Below are 23,651 nucleotides of genomic sequence, written 5' to 3' on the forward strand. Positions count from 1 at the left end.
AAAATAAAGCTGAAATTGCAAGAAAATTATGATTCCAGGAACTGGGGTGTGAAGCACAGGTTTATAGAATGCATGAATCAAGCCTTGCTCATCTCATTTGCTAATCTGTTTGTATTACTATTTAATTTTTGTGTAGTCTTAACATCAGTTCTCTTCCATGTATCAGTGTTTGTATTAGTGCGATTTAATTCACTATATATCCATTTTTCTTTTAACAGGTTTATTTGAATTGCAAACTACAAACAGTATGTATTTACTTGATTAGTTAGAAACTCTGGAACACTGAAAATCTTTAATAAAATGCTGATGTTTTTATGGTTTATTATACCATTGAATAACAAAAACGCAGAAGCCATCATTTTAAAAATGGTTATAAAAAGATAATAGTTCAGCAATAAACATTTATCACCACCTGGTAATAAATAAATGCCAGAGTTTTTCCTGAGAGACCAATTCATTTATTTTTGTACCCGATTTTGTCTGTTGAACATAAACAAAAAGTATGTGAAATTTATTTTCATCATTTTCTTCTACTTTTTTATGATATCCCTATTCTATTCTTCTGTTGGTTCCTTTCCTAGAACATAATTTCCCAGCAGAAAGAATAAATAAATAACTACTTTTGAAGACAATGGTTCAGCTGTTTTATTGATCAATTAGCATAGCAGTAGGTAGGCATGTGATACATTTAAAATATCTTTTTGAGAGATCAAACATACATTATTAACTTCAGTCTTGATGGTCTCTCCCAATAGAGGCAATCACAAAAACTTTATGGAATGTTAGACTTCTGTATATATAAACTTATCCTTATTTCTAAATAGTCAAGGTAATTATTGAAAAGAAGATTTCTTAAATAAATCCCAGGTAGAAACCACTCAAAATCAACTGCAAAAAGGATCTCCCATTTGAGAAGTGAAGAATGAGTGAGGAGTGTTCCAATCAGCTGTGTGAAAGTACTCATCACTTTTTAATAGATTAAATTTACCAGCTGCTGGTATCCTACAGCTGTGAGTCAGTACTCCCTAAATCTGGGCTTCCTTTGTAAATGAGAAGAAGTGCTGCTTCTGACAGTGCCAATTCAGTGCAATAGAGTACATGCAAAGCAAATTTACAATTGGCAAACTTCATCAAAATTACTCTGGGAGATACAGTATGTCTGATGGTCTGCTTCACAATATACTGAATGACTCATTGCTTTAGTAGACAAGATGAAAATTCAGTGTTTTGTGCCTGAAAATGTACTTTATTAATTTTTGCGGGGAAGGCAATCTAGGCCAAAAGGCGGTATCATGGCAATGGCATTTCATATTAGCATATATGTTCATTTAATGAGAAGAAAAAAGACTGTTTTAAAATTAAACATCTTAATTTTATGAACTATTTAGTTTTAATTGTAACCCCCTCTTTCCTCCCTGGGTTACTCACAAGTAGGCAACATTCACCTGTGTGCCTGGGCACACCTGTTTTTAATATTAAAGGAGATCCTGAGTATCCCAGAAGTGATGTTGGATAATTGCGGATCCCCTATCCACTCCCTTGCTGCAATCCCTTGTTTTAAAGATATATGCAGGGGTGGGGCCTCCAGCTGGCTGCCCCCGTACACTCTTAACAGTGTGCTTTGGGAGCCTCTGTGAATAAAGTAATTCCAGCAATAATCTGGATTTAACACCAAAACATCTAATTGATTAAATTATAATTAACACACTTAAAGAAATGGAGTTTAACAGACTGAAATTGAATAAAAACAATGAGTAAAGTACACAGAAATAAATTAAATTTATCTAACTAGCATTAACACTGCCACCATGTAACCCAAGTGTGTACTCCTTTGGATCTCAGAGTCCCAGACACTTGCTTGTGTGGCGGTGCTTGCAGGGCTGCAGCTAGAATGGAGATAGCACTGTGCAGGTGGTGTGCGTGTCATCAATCCAAGCTAGATTACCAGTCCAGGCAAGGCAGCAACTCTGGTTCCCTGAGCAGATCACTCTGCTTCTCTTTGGACCCAGAGTCGCTCTGTCCCAGGCAGCACTATTCCAAATAGCCATAGTTGCTCACAGTTACTTCTATGCAGGCCATTCTCGGCCACAAGCACAGCCAAGGTCTCTCCCTTCCAGGGACAATCACACCCACAGCCCGTGAAGCAGCCTGTTAGATCCAAGCTCCAGCAGGATCTAGCTTCCAGCAGCAGCTCTTGGACTGGAAAAGGCTCCACACCAGCAATCTGGCTCCTTTCTCCAAACTGGTGCCCACCAACTCTCTTCCTGCACTGCCTTTAAGAGAGCAACAGTTTCCCTCCTTTTCCCAAAGCCTCTAGGCTAGATTGCAACACCAATGATTCTTCCAGTAAAAGTCAGAGGCTCCTATACTAAAGGGAGCCCATATAATGAACACTTGGTGGAATAATTTTACCTGTTCTAGCTTTCTTCTACATTGCTTTTTATATTATTTTACACAGTGGTGTGAAACCAGATGACCAGTATCAAGGGCCTCCTTGTCAAGAACTTTTTAATGACAATTCTGCCATCTTTATTGAACATTTTCCAAACTTTTAAAAATGTAAACTAATAAAACAAAATAACTAACCAAAATTTAACAAAACCCCTTTTTTTGCCATAAAAGGTTGAAAACAGTCCTGTGAATGCAAAACAGCAAAGTTCACAACCAATATAGAGGAAAAACAAACCACAATCAATGAAAAGTTCCCTTCTGACACACAAAATGTATGACCACCTACACTAGAGCACACAACTCTGGCAGATATTCCTTTAACTTCCTAACTTACATGCCTAGTAGTCATCCAGGATTTGATTGTAAACATTAAAAGCACTTAAACCAAAAATCTCAGCTGTCCATTCTATCCTACCTATTTCCCATAGCTGCTGAAAAATAAAACCTCTTAAAATTTTAATTACATACCTCTATTTCTAACTCCTTGTTACTATCCTCTTCTTCAGATTCTAACACAGACCATCTGCTAAATATTTAACTCAACATCTTAAACGAACAGAAACTATGCAGTGCAAGCTACACAACCAAAGAAGCTTCCTCATCTGATTTTATAAACATTTTATTCATCCCACAGTCACCTATCTTGCAATCATAGACTCATAGACTTTAAGGTCAGAAGGGACCATTATGACCATCTAGTCCGACCCCCTGCACAGTGCAGGCCACAGAATCTCCACCCACCCCTCTTAGAATAATCCTCTCATCTATGTCTCAGATGTTGAAGCCTTCAAATAATTTGAAGGCCCCAAGATGCAGAGAATCCTCCAGCTGTGATCTGTGCCCCATGCTACAGAGGAAGGCGAAAAACCTCCAGGGTCTCTGCCAATCTACCCTGGAGGAAAATTCCTTCCCGACCCCAAATATGGCGATCAGCTAAACCCTGAGCATGTGGGCAAGAGTCACCAGCTAGACACCCAGAAAGTTCTCTATAATAACTCCTATCATCCCTCCATTGACCTATTCCCCACTGATAATGAATGGTCAATTAGTTACCAAGATCATGTTATCTCATCAAACCATCCCCTTATCATAGAACTGGAAGAGACATCAAAAGGTCATCAAGTCCAGCCTCCTGCTCTAGGCAGGACCAATCCCATCTAAATCAACCCGGCCAGGGCTTTGTCAAGCCGGAACTTAAACACCTCTAGGGATGGATACTCCACTACTTCCGCAGGTAACCCATTCCAGTGCTTCACCACCCTCCTAGTGAAATAGTTTTTCCTAATATCCAACCTGGACCTCTCCTACCATAACTTGAGACCATTGCTCCTTGTTCTGCCATCTGTCACTACTGAGAACAGCCTCTCTCCATCCTCTTTGGAACCTTCCCTCAGGAAGTTGAAGGTTGCTATGAATCCCCCCTCACTTTTCACTTCTCCAGACTAAACAGACCCAACTCCCTCAGCCTCTCCTCATAGGTCATATGCTACATCCCCCTAATCATTTTCGTTGCCCTCCGCTGGACCCTCTCCACTGCGTCCACATCCTTTTTGTAGTGGGGGGGCCCAGAACTGGACACAATACTCTAGATGTAGCCTCACCAATGCCGAATAAAAGGGAATAATGACATCTCTGGATCTGCTGGCAATGCTCCTCTTAATGCAACCTAATATGCCATTAGCCTTCTTGGCTACAAGGGCACACTGTTGATTCATACCCAGCTTCTCATCCACTGTAACCCGCAGGTCCTTTTCTGCAGAACTACTACTTAGCTGGTTGGTCCCCAACTTGTAACTATGCTTGGGATTCTTCCGTCCCAAGTGCAGGACTCTATACTTGTCCTTGTTGAACCTCATCATATTTCTTGTGGCCCAATCCTTCAATTTGTCTAAGTCACTCTGGACCCTATCTCTGCCCTCTAGCGTATCTGCCTCTCCCCCTAGCTTGGTGTCATCTGCAAACTTGCTGAGGGTGCAATCCATCCCCTCATCCAGGTCATTAATAAAGATATTGAACAAAACCGGTCCTAGAACCGAACCTTGGGGCACTCCACTAGAAACCGACCGCCATCCTGACATCGAGCCTTTGATCACTACCCGCTGGGCCCGGCCTTCTAGCCATCTTTCTATCCATCTTACCGTCCATTTATCTAATCCACATTCCCTTAACTTGCTGGCAAGAATATTGTGGGAGACCGTATCAAAAGCCTTGCTAAAGTCAAGGTATATAACATCCACTGACTTTCCCATGTCCACAGAGCCAGTTACCTCATCATAGAAGCTAATCAGATTGGTCAGGCACGACTTGCCCTTTGTGAATCCATGCTGACTATTCCTAATCACTTTCCTCTCATCCAAGTGTCTCAAAATGGATTCCTTAAGGATCCCTTCCATGATTTTTCCAGGAATCAAGGTAAAACTCACCGGCCTATAGTTCCCTGGATCATCCTTCTTCCCTTTTTTGAAGATGGGCACTACATTTGCCGTTTTCCAATCATCTGGGATTTCTCCCGATCTCCACGACTTTTCAAAGATAATGGCCAAAGGCTCCTCAATGACAGTTGCCAACTCCCTCAGTACCCTTGGATGCATTAAGTCTGGACCCATGGATTTGTGTACGTTTAGCTTTTCTAAGCAGTTCCTAATCTGTTCTTTACCCACCACGGGCTGTCCATCTTCATCCCATCTTGCATCACTTAGCACAGAAGTCCAGGAGCCCACTTTGTCCGTGAATATAGAGGCAAAGAACGCATTGAGTACTTCAGCTTTCTCCACATCATCTATCACCAGGTTACCTCCTTCATTTATTAGGGGCTGCACATCCTCTCTGATCACCTTCTTCTTGTTAACATGCCTGTAGAAACCTTTCTTGTTATCCTTTACATCCTTAGCCAGTCGCAATTCCATTTGCGCTTTCGCCTTCCTGATAACCCCCCGGCATTCTTGAGCTATACATTTAAACTCCTCCCTGGTTATTTGTCCAAGTTTCCACTTTTTGTAAGCTTCCTTTTTGTGCTTAAGTTCACCAAGGATTTCCCCTGTAAGCCAGTCCAGTCTCCTACCACGTTTGCCTCTCTTGCTACACGTCGGGATGGTTTCTTTCTGTTCCTTCAATAAGGCTTCTTTAAAATACTTCCAGCTGTCCTGGACTCCTTTCCCCTTCACGTTAGCATCCCAGGGGATTCTGCCCATCAGATCTCTGAGGGAGTCAAAATCTGCTTTTTTGAAGTCCAAGTTGTGTATTTTACTACTCTCTTTTCTTCCTTTGGTCAGGATCCTGAAATCTACCATCTCATGATCACCGCTTCCCAGGTTGTCACCCACCTCTACTTCTCCTATTAGTTCCTCCCTGTTTGTGAGCAGAAGGTCAAGCTGCGCACGGCCCCTGGTCGGATCCTTCAGCACTTGTGTCAAGAAGTTATCCCCAACATTCTCCAAAAACTGCCGTATTGGTTTCCCAATCCATTGTAATATCTTCAACTTTGCAAACACTTCAACCTAAGTGTAATTTTGATTACATGACTTAAATGTAGATATGGCAAGGACAATCTCCAAACACCTATGAACGAGTTACTTTATGTACAGGAGTAGGCTCGATTACACTATTTGTGTGAGTAAAATCATGCATATGAATAAGCAATTATTTATGAAGGACCACACAAACCAATGGTACTATATAAATTATAATTTCTTCAAAAGAATGTTTACTTACCTTGTAACTGTGATTCGAGATGTGTTGCTCAGGTCCATTCCAATTAGGTGTGTGCACACAGCGTGCATGCGTCTTCGGAAGTTTTTGCCTCGGAAGTACCCTTAGGGCCAGCGGGGAGCCCCCTGGAGTGGCACTGGTATATCGGCCCATATATACCCCTGCTGGCCCCCTCACACACTCAGTTCCTTCTTACCGGAATAATCTGGAGAAAGGGCGGCAGGCGAGGATTTGGAATGGACATGAGCAACACATCTTGAAGAATCACCATTACAACGTAAGTAACCGTTCTTTCTTCTTAGAGTGATTGCTCATGTGCATTTCAATTAGGTGACTCCAAAGCAGAACCTATGGAGGAGGGCCAGATGTTGAAGCTACAGAGAAGTGGAGGATCGCCCTGCCCAGGGCAGCATCTTCCCTGGCATGATGCATTAGTGCATAGTGATTGATGAAGGTATGGACAGAGGACCATGTCACGGCTCTGCAGATGTCCAAGATGGAAACCTGCACCATGAAAGCGGTGGAGGCTGCCACAGCTCTCGTGGAATGCGCTCTAATGGGTGGGACCAGTACCTGTGCTAGGGCATAGCACTCCTTGATACAAGCGGTGATCCATGAGGAGATCCACTGCGAGGACACGGGTTGACCCCTTGCCTGTTCGGTGATGGCCACAAAGAGTTGTGGTGACTTCCTGAATGGTTTTGTCCTTTCTAAGTAAAAAGCTAATGCCCTGCACACATCTAAAGTGTGTAAAGTTTGTTCTTTCCCAGACGCATGCGGCTTGGGGTAAAAAACCAGTGGGAGAATGTCCTGGGAGATGTGAAAGTAAGACACTGCCTTAGGCAGAAAGGCTGGGTGGGGACGGAGACTAACCTTGTCTTTAAAAAACACCATGCAGGGGGGATCCGAGGTGAGGCTGGGGTAAAATGGGATAAATGGTCCTGGAAGAGAAATGGGAAGACTGGAAGGTTGCCCTTGCAGGACACATTAAAACCCCTAATGGGGACCGGCGGGTTTGTTGGGAAGCCCCTGGTTGCGATCAGGGGTTGGGCGAGGGTGACGCTTGTTGTTCCTGCTGTTACTGCTTCTACTCCTACGGTGGGAAAAGTTGGTACGCGAACCCTGGGGAGGTGCTTTAGGAACATTCCTAATAGGGAAGGGATGCCTCAGGGTAGCCATGTGTCTTTCATGCCCAATGATTTTAGGATAGCACAGGTGTCTTTCAGGCCATGGAGCCTCTGGTCAATTTGCTCAGAAAAGAGCAAGGGGCCTTCAAAAGGGAGGTCTTGTCTGGAGCTCTAGGGGAACCCCAGAACCCCGTAGCCAGGAACTGCGGCATGTGGAGGCAGGAAAAGGGAATAAGGGAATTTGTGTGCAGCCATCTTGGTCTTGTTAACAAGAGAGCAAGAGTCAGGCTAAGTCTGTGGAATGACAACGCGAGATCTGTAATTAGACACTGCCTTCACCTCTCGCCTCCATATGGAGATAAGGATAGAATGCTGACTCTGGTAGGGACCTTGAGATAAGGAGCATCTGGGTGGAACTAAACTGTTAGCCATTGGTGTTTGTAATGGGAAGGAGACTAATTGTTATTGTTGTTATATTTAATAGACAGTATATAAACTGCTTCATAATTGCTTGTATTCGAAGATCTGCCTCGGGGGGGGGGGCTCCCCCCATCCGAACCAGTTTTTCCCTTGCTGCAGCTCGTAATAAAACTGCCTCTGGCTACTTGTTGCTTACAAACTCAGAGTGAGGACAATGTTTTCTTCCACAGGCATAAGACCACCCCAGAGGCCAATACTCGGGCAGCAGCATCCGCCACGTCTAGAGCCTCCTGGAGAGCCGCCCTGGAAATCATTCTCCCCTCCTTATGGAGAACTTTGAATTCTGTGCAGAACTCTCAGGGAAGTAGGTCTGTGAATTTGTCCATCCAGGCCCAGGTGTTGAACGCATATCAGGACAAAAGGACCTGTTGGTTTGCAATGTGGTACTGGATACCACCGGATGCGCAGACCTTCCGGCCTAGGAGGTCAGTTTTCTTAGTCTCCCTGTTCTTAGGAACAATGGCAGGATGACCTTGTCTCTCTCTGATTCACAGCTTGTGCCACAAGAGAGTCTGGTGGAGGGTGGGAAAAAAAGATGCTCATTACGCTCCTGGGGGACAAAGTATCTCCATTCGGCCCGCTTATCCGTAGGAGGGATGGACGCGGGAGTCTGCCACAAGGCTATGGAGATCTTGGCCACCATTTTGTTAATCGGGAGGGATACTCTAGAGTGGGTGTCCTCGAGAAGGATGTCCACCGTGGGATTGGAGTCATCGGACACCCTATCCGTCTGGACTCCCAAACTTTGGGCCAGACGTTGGAGGAGGTCCTGGTGGGCGCTGGTGACCATAGAGGCCATGGATGGTCCAAGGTCTCCCAGAGCCTTGTCAGGGGAGGATAGCGATGATCCCTTTCAGACTTCTCCGACAGATACCCCCAAGCCACGAGCCAGCAGAAAAGGGTGGTGGAGGTTGGCTCACCAGAGCCGCACTCCTCGAAGGACCAGGAGACTTCTGGCCGGGAGGCAGTGACTAGCCAGAGGTTGACGATCTGACCAATGGGGTTGCCGAGGGAGGGGCCCGAGGACCCGATGCAACCGAAGCTGACCTGGAAGGAGGATTTCCCTGGGCTTGGTAATACACCCAAGGAGTCCAAAATGGCCACTGGGCTGGAGGTTGAGGAGGCCATGATTGCTGGAGCACCAGTACCGGGACTGGTTGTGTCCATTGCTGCTGGTATGAACAAGGTGGACTATGGTGCCGGGAGTGGTGTGCGAACGGGAGGGGAGCCGCAACTGGAACCAGGAGCCCTGAGAAGATCAGGTAGATTCCGCCTCGGAGTTAGACATGTACTCCGAGGCGGACCACGAAGGAGCCGAAGCAGACACCTGCAGAGCGGCTACATGCCTGGCCATAGATTCCAGCTTTGCAAGGTGCCGAGAAGGCAGTGGTGGCATAGTGGTGCGGACATCTGGTGCAGAGGTAGTTGCCGGAACAGTGTGAGCCGATGCCAGGGTATAGTACTGCGGTGTATCCAGTAACATGTCCTGGTATGGATGCACTGCTGGTTGGTGCCTCGGGCAGTGCCGGGAGGAGAGGGCAGTGGGCCTGGGCCTCTGGTGCCAAGATCTCGGACTATTTCAACAGCTGGTGCTGGGATGTCCCGTGTTGCCTGGAAGGCGTTGGAGTAGGGGGTGGCGAGGGGAAAGAGTCTATGAGCACTCTTGCCACTTCTAAGGCCTCCGCTGTGGAGGGTTCAGGAAAGTCCTCCAAGGGGCTCGGCTCCCTATGCTGTGAGGAAGGTCCATCCGACCTGGAAGGTATGGGGTCCAGACTTGCTGGTGCTGCGTGCCCCACTGCAAGGTGCACGGAGGGTGTGTGCCTATCAGGGGACTGTCCCCCTTTAGGCCTCCTCCTCTTCTGTAGTGCCGGAGACAGACTGGTGTCGAAGTCTCTGCGGTGCCGGTGAGGCATGGTGCATGGGGGAGTCCCGCATGGATGCCGGTGCACTTTGAGGACCCAATGCTGACTCCAGAGCCAGTACCAGCCAGAGAGCTACCTTCATAAGGATGATCTTAAGACGCGACTCTCTTGCGCATTTCATTCGCGGCTTGAACGCCTTGCAGATTTTGCAGGCTTCAGTGAGGTACGTCTCTCCCAAGCACTTTAAAGACGAGGAATGAGGGTCACCATGGGGCATAGGCTTGTGACACTTTTTGCAGGACTTAAAGCCTTGCTGGCCGGGCATGCCAGGGAGTGCTGTGGCGGGGAACGGCAACGAAAACAACGAACAACAACAAAAGAGTCTTTATCTTAACTGCAGGTACTTAAGCTAACTGAAGAAACAGAGACAATACTGAAGACAACTATTGCTAGATGAGCTGAGGGTTATTCCAATGACCGTCAAGGTGGTAAGAACTAACTGGGTGGGTGAGGGGGCCAGCAAGGGTATATATGGGCCGATATACTGGCACCACTCCAGGAGGCTCCCCGCTGGCCCAAAGGGTACTGGTGAGGGGAAAACTTCCGACGATGCGTGCATGCTGCGCGCACACACCTAATTGGAATGCACATGAGCAATCACTCGAAGAATCTGCTTCTGGTCTGCTCTATGACCTCAAGTATACCATGAGCCATAATTTTGTAACCTATTGATTACTTAAGCTCTTAATTCATGCTGCCTTTTACATCTATAAAACACCAGTTTTGCCAATCTCTCTTTATATATAAAACGTCACCACTGCATTTATTGTCTGTGCTTCCCCAAGCCAATTTAATTATATTTTTTCTTTTATCTCACTTGAATTAAATTTTCATAAGTAACATGACAAAACAATGATTTTTTTTTTAGCAACAGTAGTAATTTAACAGAACCAAAAAAGGTATGCACATCCTAGCATCTTTTAACAATCTTTTTTTGTCTATTCCCCACCTCCGATCAGTTTTTGGATTGTGTTTGTTTATGGCCCACCACCGTACTGTCATGTCTGACTTTAACTCTTAGGAGCTTCAAGGGGTAGCCGAGTTAGTCTGTTACAGAAAAAAACAGCAAGCAAATGGTCTGGTAGCACTTTATAGACTAATAAAACACGTAGATGGTATCATGAGCTTTCATGGGCACAGCCCACTTCTTCAGATGACCGGAGTTACGACTAGGGGATAAGAAAACTCAAAATAAACAGGAGAAGGGAAGGGGGTGGGGGAGAGAAAGATGCTCTGTTGCCCACCCACCTACCTCTATACATAAAATATCAGGAGAAAGGGTGATAAACCTTGTGACAATTTTCTTCCACTATTTGATCTGAGGAAGTGGGTCTGGCCCACGAAAACTCATCACTTAATAAACCATCTTGTTAGTCTTTAAAGTGCTATATAGTCCTATTTTCTGTTTTAGCTACACCAGACTAACATGGCTGCATTTCTATCACAGATCCTATGGTTTAACTTGATTCTCAGAAATCCATAGCAAACATTTGAATACATTTTTATAATGGTAATCGTTCCCCAAAAAACTATAATCTTAGCATTGGTTCCTCTCCATTAGGATGACCATTTACCTATCATATGGATGCTTAACTCTACCTTCTCTATCTAGTCTAAATGCTTTTCAAGATTTTCAGAGATGACATAGAAGACAGGTCTTAAAATTGCTCTTTCCGAGTAAGCATACATTGTGCTACCATTCCTCTAAAATAGATCCAATTGTCTATACTATTAATTAACCTGGGGTGTATTTAAAAAAAGATAGATCAAAATTGGAAAAGTTTTAGAGAAGGTCAACAAAAATTATTAGAGGTATGGAGCAGCTTCCATATGAGAAGAGATTTAAAAGACTGGGGCTCTTCAGCTGAGCAAAGAGGTTATTAATGGGGCATATGATAGATGTCTATGAAATTTTGATTGGTGTGGAGAAAGTGAATAAAAAGGTGGTGTTTACCCCTTCACATAAAACACAGGCACTACAGGGGATCACCTGATGGAATTAGTAGGTAGCAGGTTAAAAACAACATAAGGAAGTACTTCACAAAACACAGAGTCAACCAGTGGAACTTATTAACTTGTGTGTTTTGAAGTCCAAAATACCCCTGATTTCAAAAAAGAATTAGATGAGTTAATGGAGGGTAGATTCATCCATAGCTATTAGCCAAGATGATCTGGGATGAAAACTCATTAATAGGATTTCCCTAAATTTCTGACTGCCAAAATCTGGTACTGGAAGGCAGGGAATGGATCACTTAATAATTGCCCTGTTCTGCTCATTCTTTTTGAGGCTCATGGCACTGGCCACTGTCAGAAGACATGAGACTGAGCTAAGTGAACGATTGCTCTGACCCAATATGGTTGTTTTTACCTTCTCCTATAGACACAGATTTCACTGCCAATGTGCTAAATGCTCTGTTCTGCTTTTGAGGGAAAGGCCTGTGCCAGCCTATCACAAACAGGACCATTTTATGCATCCTGAAAAACATACATTACTTTGGGTGGGAATATTTGATTTTCAGGGAATCCATTATTCTAATCTTCTGGGTATTTCAGGACATGCATTGTTTCCAGGATCAGACAGAATTTTAACAATATCTAATAGGCGACTGGTTTAGTACTCAAAAATGAGACTTCTTTCTTTCTGTTTCCCCTCATCCCTCATATATATATTTTATATATATATATATATTTTTGCAATTGATCATTCCCCCTGCTCATCTACAAGATGAGAGGTTTAACCTTGTTACAAATAGCACCTTGTTACAAACATCATTTACAACATCTTTCAATTGCCTAACTTTTCTCAGATCCCATCCCAAGACAAATATTGTCTCTGTGGCCTATATTAATTAACTCATTCATCCGAAATAAAATAATAACAATAACAACAACAATAACACCACCAAGCCTGCCAGTTTCAGTGTTTTCAATCATTCTCCCTGAAGCTTGCCTTATTGTTTTATTTGACCCTGTCATAAATACAGATGACATATGCATGAAATGTTCTGCCCACAACCATTATTTGTATTTCTATGCAGAATGCAATAACCTATGAAACATTCTGTGACATCTTTGCATAAAAGATGTCAGAGAAAAATAAATTACATTGTATTATATTTCACTTATAATCCATATTTAAATATAAGCCTCCAGATGGTAAAGGTGAGGGTTGTACATTAACCCTTTGATCTAGATAGCCCCTTTGAAAGATGGAAGTTTGGCATTTAATGAACTCACAAGTTTTTGAATTATTTTACATTTAAATCATACATTTCTTATTTTCATCCATCATTAACCTAATTGATCTCATTTAAACATGCAAATTAGGGCACTGAACTTTCACGTTCACAGATATTATCCTTTACTGCTTACTCTAAGTATCTTCTGTTTCATTTGTTTCAATTGTTCTTTAATCTGAAAAGCTTAAACAAGATAATTTTACTTATTAAGAGTGTTTACATAATAAGTGAGCTAGATAATTAAACTAATTATCATTAAAAAGTATATATGAATAGGTGATTAATATTATTGATATGATATATGGACCTCTGCATGAGAAGTTTTTTGTGTGTATAAAAGTAGGATCTTGGTCACATTCTAATTTTATGGCTGTTTAGACATATCTCACATAAACAAATGTGAAAGTAACACATTTTGTACAGCAGAATTCACTCAAACTTTGAATGAAAAAATAATAAATCTATGATTGAAGTGGTATCACTAACTGGCTAGCTAAAATGCTTAAAACCCACTCTAAATTGGTTCATATTTTTCCACTGGCAATATTCTCTGGTTCATGGTATGTAACCTAGTTATTTTTTCAGATGTAGAAGGCTGTAACCTTCAGTTATGGAGAATTGTTTTCTGCAGGCTGTTGCATCTCTGTTTACAGGCCTGGCAGGAGGGGCTGGGATTTTAGGGTTGCCAAGTGTCTGGTTTTGAACTGGACAGTCCAGTATTTGAGCTTTCTGTTTGGGAAACAAATTGAGAAAATGTAAATGAGAAAATATAAATGTCCGGTATTTTTTAAATAAGATGTAATGTAGATTGTGATGTAATGTCAAGTGTGTCCTGTATTTTTGTTGAAACCATCTGGCAACCCTATGGGATTCACTACAGCAGCAGAGGACCTGCCACTGTTCTGCTCCTTTCTTCCCTGACATTTCCAATGGGAAAAGCAGCAGAACTGCCAGCCGCATCCCTGCCCCTGGACACAGAGATGCAGCAGCTCCATGAAGGGGTAGAGCTAAGAATTCTGCTCCTTTCCCTGCTGGGAGGGATGTGGGGAAAGGTGCAGAACTGGCGACAGCTCCTCCAGCTGCCATTCTGCCCTCAACACTCTCCCAGGTAATGAGAGACAGGGAGGGGAAGAACATGATGGTCCCAGACTAGAAGCAGATGAAGTCACAAGGGGTATCATATGGGGAGATCACATGCCCTCCTCTTAGCTGGTGTGACCACCCTTCCCATGCCAGCAAGAAATTTTATTTACCTGCACCACTAGCTGATAGCTACAAGTTTGCTAAGCTAACATTTCATTGCAGATCTCCGAGACTGCTGATTGAGAATGTACCCCAAATTGCATCACAAGCGATCACAGATATCAGCATAATATCTTTTTTACCTAATACATATTTAATGCATTAGTGTTGTCTTTTGGGAAGTATGGTCAGCTTATGAGACATGCTGAAGAATCTTTCAGTGTGTCTTGTGGCATTGGCCACATTACTGCTGCCATTTTAGAATCACTATGATTGTGTGTGAAATTTAAACAGGTTTGATTTCATTTCAAAGATTCAAAGAAAGCCTCCTGAACTTGTGCCTGGAGGGAGAGAGTCAAAATATGCTGTATAATACCGTAAATTACTGCAGCACCAAACAAACTTTTATAGGGACAGTACTTCACTTCTGATCAGTTCATAACAAAACAGAAGAAGATTTCTGAGTGTGAGAACAGAAGTATATAATACAGCTAAATATTTCCCTGAGATTTATTTTGTTTTATTTTTATAGTTTATTAAAAAAAAACCCTCCTACATAATAATCAGTGGCAGCTAGTCTAACAACAAACTTCTGAGAAATGCCACCGAGAATGTTATTCGATCTTAAGTTTATCATTGACAGTAAGTGTCAGTGGAAAAATAGACTTGGCAAGAATGTCATGCCATTTCTAATCCCCATTGGGCAAGCATGAACTAGCATGCCACCAAATCCTTTAGCAAGACAATGACAGTAAGACTCCCTTCCGGCAAACAGACCATGAGATATGGATGGATTAGATTCAGGTGAGAGAGAATATAAATTAGTGATGGGTGAATCTCAACAAATTGGAGGGTTTAAGTTCAGATAATCACCCAAAATTCTGGATGTTTACCTCCAACTTTATGTACATTTTCTTAATATATGTAGTCTGCAAAATAGGGCTGGGAAAGACACACTTTATCATCAGATTTTAAGTGCTGACCATGTTCTCTCTCTCAAGATACTTACAACCTGACCAAAAGAAACAGGGTATCACAAGAACAGGCAATCCCATAATTCTGCTCTTTTGCACCTGGCCATAACAATGAGAGTGAGTAGAAGTGCTCAAAAACAGTACTGCACTGTAAAAAGAGTTAACCGATTTTTTTTAAATAAATCTCAAGTTCATTTCAAGTGGAGACAGGATTCTGATTTATTTGGTTTTATCTGATTTGGTTTGCACAATCCCAGTAATAAATTAGAAGATGTGGGAGGGGAAAATGAAAAATATATATTGATATCAATACTATTAAAGGTTTTACTTTTATCAGGTTGTTGTCCAATAAATTCCTAACTAAACCTGGTGCATGGGCTTATAAAGGCTTCTTTACTTAATCTTTCCGTGTACTCATTTAGAGTATTTATCTTACACAGCCCCATAATTTTGGGCAGATTTCATTTCACTCCATCATTCCATAAGTTACCAATAAAACCCTGTCATTTAATGTCATATATCTTCTCTTTCTCATATCCATTACCTGGATGAAGTCACATGTACTTAGCCACTCTGTTTACAAAAAGAGTGTTGATTTCAAGTATAACTATAAAGTAGAAAAAAATTCATAGAAGAAGAAAGCAAGGGCCCAAAATACTTACCTTCATGATTTATTTCTAAGCACTGATGGTTCTATTTGAACTACAAAAGTTAATCTCATAAGTAAGAAATTTCTAACTGAAGGAGTAATTTACAATGTAAGGGCACATCTAAATGAAGATGCTAAAGCAGATGATCTTGGTTTGCTTTAAGTATACTATATTGAGCTGGTATTCATACCACTGTTATGTGAGTTTAAAGTATTTTCCTTGTTAATTGTGGCCATACAACTATGTACTTTTTCAAATTAACCCTATAGCAGTCTGGGCAGATATTCTATGGTGCAACGTTGTGCTGCTCAGCTCTATGAATTCTGAAATTTTTATCGTGATGCATTGTCAGATGCCTATGGTGCCTACCAGAATTCTGGGACTTGGCGCCAAAATAACAAATTTCCATGATCCTACTTCTGAAAGCCCCTAATTCATCGTATTTTTGCCAGTGCCATTGTATCAGAGATCAAGGACACACTGCTGAGTTTCATGATCAGGACAGTGTTTCATTTGAACATGATGATGTACTTGAATTGACAATTGTACAGCTGAGTAGAGTTAGGCTGGCTGCCTTGAAGGCCTCTGGGTGCTGTGATGACACAGCTGCAGGTGGAAGAGGAGCAGGATGATGAAATCGGGCAATTGTTTTTACAGGGCATTTATCTGGAGCACGTTTACTTAGTGAAGTGTCACTTGAGCTCAGCCAGCTAGTAGTGTCTGTTGGGACGGGATCAGAATGCACAACTGGGATGACCAGAAGTGGCAACAAAAAGCTAGTTTACTAAACATCTGTGCAGTTTGCTCTTGAGCTACAATGACAGAACATCAACATAAGGGCACCACTCAGCAAGGAGAAGAGTGTAGCTGTCATCGCCTAACCAGTTTGATGTTGGTACATTAGCTATTGGGGTGTTGTCATGGAGATATGCAGTGTTACTCAGAAGCAGCTGCCAGGCCAGGCCATAAAAGAGGTTATTGCTTGTTTTGATGTGATGGGATTTCCAAACTATGTAGAAGCTACAGATGTTCTTGTTCTTTGCTCACTGCACCCACACCAAGACCATCAACAGGAAGAGGAATTTTCCTATGGGCCTACAAGGCCTCCTTGATCACTATTGAGCATTCACCAGTATTAATGAGAGGTGGTCTGGAAACGTCTGTATTTCTAGGATCTTTAGAAGCTCAGGACTGTTTTCTGCAATGATCAAGGGAACTCCTGCTCTGCACCTCACTATGGATATTTGATGGAGTTATGATTCATCCTGTCATTCTCAGAGACCCAGCTTCCCTTCTGCTTCACTGGGTTAGTGTTTTTGTTCCACAGAGGTCATGGATTCTGTGACTTTCAGGAAAGACTTTCTGAACATTATAGGCGGCTGGAGAAGTTGCCTCAGAAAAATGCCTCAAGTGGCATGTGTGCTTACTTTGAGATCAGGAGCTACTCTGGGATAACGAACATACTGTAACCAAGGAAATTACCAATATATGATGGTTTACTGATTTTATCAGGATTTGATACTGGGAGAGTGGGTTTGATATTATAGGGAGAGCTGACCCTGAATGATTTTTTTCACTCGTGCTTTTATAATCTTTTATATTGAGTTAGCAAACATAACAGAGGTAACAAACTACATCACTTGGATTTAAAAGAGTTAAAGAATGTGATGAAAACTTGAGATCAGTGGAACTTTTTGCACGTCCAAAGTGTTATTCATAAATTTCTGCTAGAAACTATTTTCCTTTTCCATCCCAAAGTATGGATGGAGCTGACTGATATGGGAAGGAACTGAAATTTGATTGATTGAAAGGTATGACCCAATCTGGACAGGGCTACATAGGGATGCTCTGCTGGAGGTTTGTAACAAAATTTGCTCCAGCACAGCTACTTCCTTCTGCATCTGGGCTGTGTCTAGACTGGCCAGTTTTTCTGGAAAATCAGCCACTTTTCCAGAAAAACTTGCCAGCTGTCTACACTGGCCACTTGAATTTCTGCAAAAGCACTGATGATCTCATGTAAGATTGTCAGTGCTTTTGTGGAAATACTATGCTGCTCCCGTTCGGGCAAAAGTCTTTTTCCGAAAAACTTTTGCGCAAAAGGGCCAGTGTAGATAGCAGAGATTTGTTTTCTGCAAAAAAAAGCCCCGATCATGAAAATGGCGATCGGGGCTTTTTTGCAGAAAAGTGTCCTGCCAATCTAGACGCGCTTTTCCGAAAATTCTTTTAACGGAAAACTTTTCCGTTAAAAGCATTTCCAGAAAATCATGCCAGTGTAGACGTAGCCCAGGTGTATCATGTCCTTTTCCAGGGCCATCAGTTCCCTTTTGAGCCTTTGGGATCATTCCATAAGCCATCCCTCTACCCTTTTGCTTTGATGGCCCTCCCTTGGGATGCAGTCACTAGTTCCCTGAACATCTCTTGTGGTCTCTCATTTCAGTCAAAGGTTTGTAAGACTTTCAATGAATGATAAAGCCGCTGTGTTTAGGCTGTGGCATTGAAGGTGCTAAAGGCAGCCAGGGAAAGCATACTTTCATTTTTATTGTCTTGGTGCTGTTTTCTGTGCCAAACCCATTACAAAATGTTGAGAAGCTTAACAAAAAACCCCAAACTTCAGTCATCTGAAGAAGTGGGCTGTGCCCACGAAAGCTCAGGATACTATCTACATGTTTTGTTAGTCTATAAACAGCTACCAGACGATTCGTTCTTTTAAAAAATGTTGCTTTCCCAGAATGTTGGAATGCCATTCTCATCTTCTCTTCCCACTCTGGGGTTTGCTTCAGATGGATGACATCTTTTCCAAATTACTTCCTCCTTCTACCTCAGTGCTAATGCTGTGAGGTGAGTGAGTAGGTGGGAAGGGCAGCAAGGGGCACGTTAGTAATTACACACATCCCGCTGCAGGCTATCCTTATATTTGAGGATGCTACCCTGAGGCAAGTCCTCAAGAGGCACAGAATACAGAAAGGCAGGAACACATGCAGAGTTGCTATCTACCAAGATGGGGGGCTCTCAGGTGTTGCAGAGGTGAAATGGAAATTACATATATGAGTAACTCTGAGAAGGTTGTCAATATGCAGAAAAAGTTGTTCGAATCCCCTTACATAGGAGTACTGTAATACAGCATATTCTACTTACTGGGAGAGCTCCCAGCTGCAGCAAGAAGTGGGCTCTGTCCACGAAAGCTCATGATACCATCTACATGTTTTGTTAGTCTTTAAAGTGCTAGCAGCCTATTCATTGTTGTTTAAGTTTATCCTGTACAGACTAACTCAGCTACCCCCTGAAGCATTTCCTGTCTGTTTGCTGGTAGACTTCTTGAGCACATCAGTGTCAGTCTGGCTGTATGCATGGGGTTCTTGTGTAACCACTTACTCTGCCATGTTATACTGTTCTTGGCCACCTCATGTGTGGATGCAATGATAACATTAACTGCAAAAACACAACGCGGGTGCTCATGGCGGGGGTTCCTTTGCTGTGACCTGGCGCCTCCTCACCTTCATTTGCTCTTATGATATCTTGCAGTTATATACATTCCAGAGACTATTCTCCAGATGGGACTGGAGCACTTCAAGCATGCACGTGCCAGCACAGTGTTATAATAGCTATGTAATTCTGGGCACATGAACTAACCACTATCTGAAATCAAAAAAAGACCACACCTGGCTGCGTGCCAGCATTTAATTAGCAAGAGGATATTCAGTCAAGATAACTTTAGAGCAGTGGATGGCACAAAGGTACACAGACAGGCTGAGCTAGGTGTGAAGCAATAAAGGGTGGAACAGCACTGGGCAGACTGCCAGAAGCAGAGTGCTTAGAAATTCATTCACATAAACCTTAAAGCACCCGAACTCACAGCTAAGAAGAGTTTATTTTAATCCAAACAGATTAATTACTGCTACCTCTGGTGCCAAATAATTCAGTTTTTTTAAACTGTGTGTGGACACAAGGCACTTTAATCAGAACAAATAAAGTTATTCTGAGGTAACATCCCCTTGTTAGACAAGCCTTGAGGATAATTACTAAATCTCTGCTCGTGGGCTCTGACATGAAGAACATCACTCAAAGCTAAATTAGCAGGGCACAAATTTGCTGGTTTAATCTCCGCTGTTAACAGCACCTAATATTTCTATGGTATTGTCAAGCTAAAGTGAATATTATATAAAACTATTATCTTGATGTTGAAAATCTCTATGAGAAAACCTAAGACACTATTGAAACCCACAAACACTTGTCCTCTCTCCTCTTCCAAACAAACTAAGGACTCAATCTCCCAGTCCTTACTTTGGGAAATCTCTCACTGATTGCTAGAAGAATTGCAGGATTGGGCTAGAAGAGATGGATGTGTATCTATTTTAACTCATTAAGGATATTTTATTTCATATTGTCAAGTCACAGGGCCAGGGCCCAACAGGGTTGTGGATTCACTTCAAGACGGAGTTGATTAGGATAGTTGCTTCTATTAATCTCACTACATCACTATTATTACAGGCTTATTACTGCCAAATGGTTACACGGCTACTGCAAAGTAATCCCAATAATTACACAGCCACTGCAAAATACAATCTCACTACATTATTACTATTACAGGCATAATACTGCCAAATAGTTACACAGCTACTGCAAAATAATCTAAATAATTAGCATAGGCAAAGCAATGCATGTAAGTGAGCAACAGGCACTTAGAACTGCTTACGCTCCTTCAGTTCTGCGGGAAGTCCCATTCCGGTCACCTTGCACCAGGCCACAGTGGACGTGGCTCCAGCTGGGGGATCCAGGGCACCTCTCAAGTTCTACATCCCTGGTAAAACTCCCAGAGGAGTGAGACCCTCAGCAGATCTTATTCTTTAGCTGCCTACCAAGTGTGCGCGAGTTGGCCCAATGCCACTTTCAACGTTCCCACGGGGCTGAGAGCTGAGGTCATATTATTTATCCCATACGAGGGTCTTAGCAAGGGGAGTTTGGGCTGGTGAAGGCTGTCTGATAAAGAACACCCAATGTTTTTGCTAGTAGTCTTCAAGGCTGGCCTAGAGGAGGACAAATTTAACCCCTGCAGGTCCACCTATGGCTCACATTACACGTCTATTAAATGTCTACTGGCAGAACACTTTCACTCAAAACCAGACAGTGTAAAAATGTGTGTATATTCATACTAGAAGATTTACCTGGCATTGCTCAGATCCTCCAGGACTGGGGGCTGGAGGTGTGAGTGGGGGAGTGTAGGAATTAGGTTTGGGGGGCTTAGGATAGATTCAGAGCAGGAGACTGGGGGTGCGAGGAGGGGCTCAGAACAGTGACTGGGGCTGCAAGAGTCAGGACTGGGGGCTGAAGAGGGGCTCGGGTGGGGAATGCAGGTATCAGGGTTGAGGGACAAGAGTGGCTCAGAGTAGGGAGTGCAGAAGTCAGAGTAGGGAATGAGGGGAGGCTCAGGGCAGGGCAAAGGGGCAGCTGCTGGCTCTCTCCAGGGCCGGCCTGGGGAGTGGGGGCAAGACCATGCTGCCCGGCCAACAGCTACTCCCTGGGGACAGTCTGAGTTCATAGAATCATAGAACCATAGAGCTGGAAGAGACCTCAGAAGGTCATCAAGTCCAGCTCCCTGCTCTAGGTAGGACCAATCCCAACTAAATCAACCCAGCCAGGGCTTTGTCAAGCCAAGACTTAAACACTTCTAGGGATGGAGACTCCACTACTTCCCTATGTAACCCATTCCAGTGTTTCACCACCCTCCTAGTGAAATAGTTTTTCCTAATATCCAACTTGGACCTCACCCACCTCAACTTGAGACCACTGCTCTTTGTTCTGCCATCTGTCATTACTGAGAACAGCCTTACTCCATCCTCTTTGGAACCTCCCTTCAGGAAGTTGAAGGCAGCTATCTAATCCCCCCTCACTCTTCGCTTCTGCAGACCAAACAGACCCAACTCCCTCAGCCTCTCCTCATAGGTCATATGCTCCAACCCCCTAATCATTTTGGTTGCCCTCCGCTGGACCCTCTCCAATGCATCCACAGTCTTTCTATAGTGAGGAGCCCAGAACTGGACATAATACTCCAGATGTGGCTTCACTAGAGCCGAATAAAGGGTAATAATGACATCTCTGGATCTGCTGGCAATGCTCCTCTTAATGCAACCAAATATGCCATTAGCCTTCGTGGCTACAAGGGTACACTGTTGACTCATATCCAGCTTCTCATCCACTTAACCCCCAGGTTCTTTTCTGCAGAACTACTACTTAGCTGGTTGGTCCCCAGCCTGTAACAATGCTTGGGATTCTTCTGTCCCAAGTGCAGAACTCTGCACTTGTCCTTGTTGAACCTCATCAGATTTCTTGTGGCCCAATCCTCAAATTTGTCCAAGTCACTCTGGACCCTATCTCTGCCCTCAAATGTAACTACCTCTCCCCCTAGCTTAGTGTCATCTGCAAACTTGCTGAGGGTGCAATCCATCCCGTCATCCAGGTCATTAATAAAGATATTGAAAAAAAACCGGTCCTAGAACCGAACCTTGGGGCACTCTGCTAGAAACCGACCACAATCCTACCCTTCTAGCCATCCTTCCATCCATCTTACCGTCCATTTATCCAATCCACATTGCCTTAACTTGCTGGCAAGCATATTGTGGGAGACTGTATCAAAAGCCTTGCTAAAGTCAAGGTATATGACATCCACTGACTTTCCCACATCCACAGAGCCAGTTACCTCATCATAGAAACTAATCAGATTGGTCAGGCACAACTTGCCCTTTGTGAATCCATGCTGACTATTCCTAATCACTTTCCTGTCTTCCAAGTGCTTCAAAATGGATTCCTTAAGGATCCCTTCCATGATTTTTCCAGGAACTGCAGTAAGACTGACCAGCCTATAGTTCCCTGGATCGTCCTTCTTCCCTTTTTTGAAGACTGGCACTACATTTGCCTTTTTCCAATCATCCGGGATTTCTCCACGACTTTTCAAATATAATGGCCAAAGGCTCCTCAATGACATTTGCCAACTCCCACAGCGCCCTCGGATGCATTAAGTCCGGACCCATGGATTTGTATACGTTTAGCTTTTCTAAATAGTTCCTAACCTGTTCTTTACCCACCAAGGGCTGTCCATCTTCATCCCATCTTGAGTCACTTACCGCATTAGTCCAGGAGCCCACCTTGTCCGTGAATACAGAGGCAAAGAAAGCATTGAGTACTTAAGCTTTCCCCACATCATCTGTCTCTAGGGCTATGTCTAGACTGCAGGCTTCTTTCGAAAGAGCCTCTTTCGAAAGAGAGCGTCTAGACTGCACGGAGAAATTTCGAAAAAGCGGCTTGCTTTTTCGAAAGAAAGCATCCAGTGAGTCTGGATGCTCTCTTTTGAAGACGCCCTATTTACATTGAAGAACGCCTTCTTTCGAAAGAGGAACTTTCGAAAGAAGGCATTCTTTCTCGTAAATTGAGGTTTACCGCCATCGAAAGAAACGCCGCGTTCTTTCGAATTAATTTCGAAAGAACGCGGCTTGAGTCTGGACGCAGGGGAAGTATTTTCGAAAAAAGGCTACTTTTTTCGAAAAAACCCCTGAGTCTGGACACAGCCTAGGTTACCTCCTTCGTCCAGTAGAGGCCGCACAGCCTCTCTGATCACCTTCTTGTTAACATGCCTGTAGAAACCTTTCTTGTTGTCCTTCATATCCTTAGCCAGTCGCAATTCCATTTGCGCTTTCGCCTTCCTGATAACCCCCTGGCATTCTCGAGCTATATATTTAAACCCCTCCCTGGTCATTTGTCCATGTTTCCACTTTTTGTAAGCTTCCTTTTTGTGCTTAAGTTCACCAAGGATTTCCCCTGTAAGCCAATCCGGTCTCCTACCATGTTTGCCTCTCTTGCTACGCAT

General features: G+C 43.3%; 1 protein-coding gene across 6 annotated transcripts in view; it reads right to left on the bottom strand.

Moving 5' to 3' along the window:
- Nucleotides 1-23,651, bottom strand: part of CADM2 (cell adhesion molecule 2) — a 1,018,160-nt gene that overhangs the window by 164,002 nt on the left and 830,507 nt on the right. The window lies entirely within an intron of this gene.

The sequence above is a fragment of the Pelodiscus sinensis genome, chromosome 1 (genome assembly GCF_052426305.1).
Source record: "Pelodiscus sinensis isolate ZL-2025 chromosome 1, ASM5242630v1, whole genome shotgun sequence".
Lineage (NCBI taxonomy): Eukaryota > Metazoa > Chordata > Testudines > Trionychidae > Pelodiscus > Pelodiscus sinensis.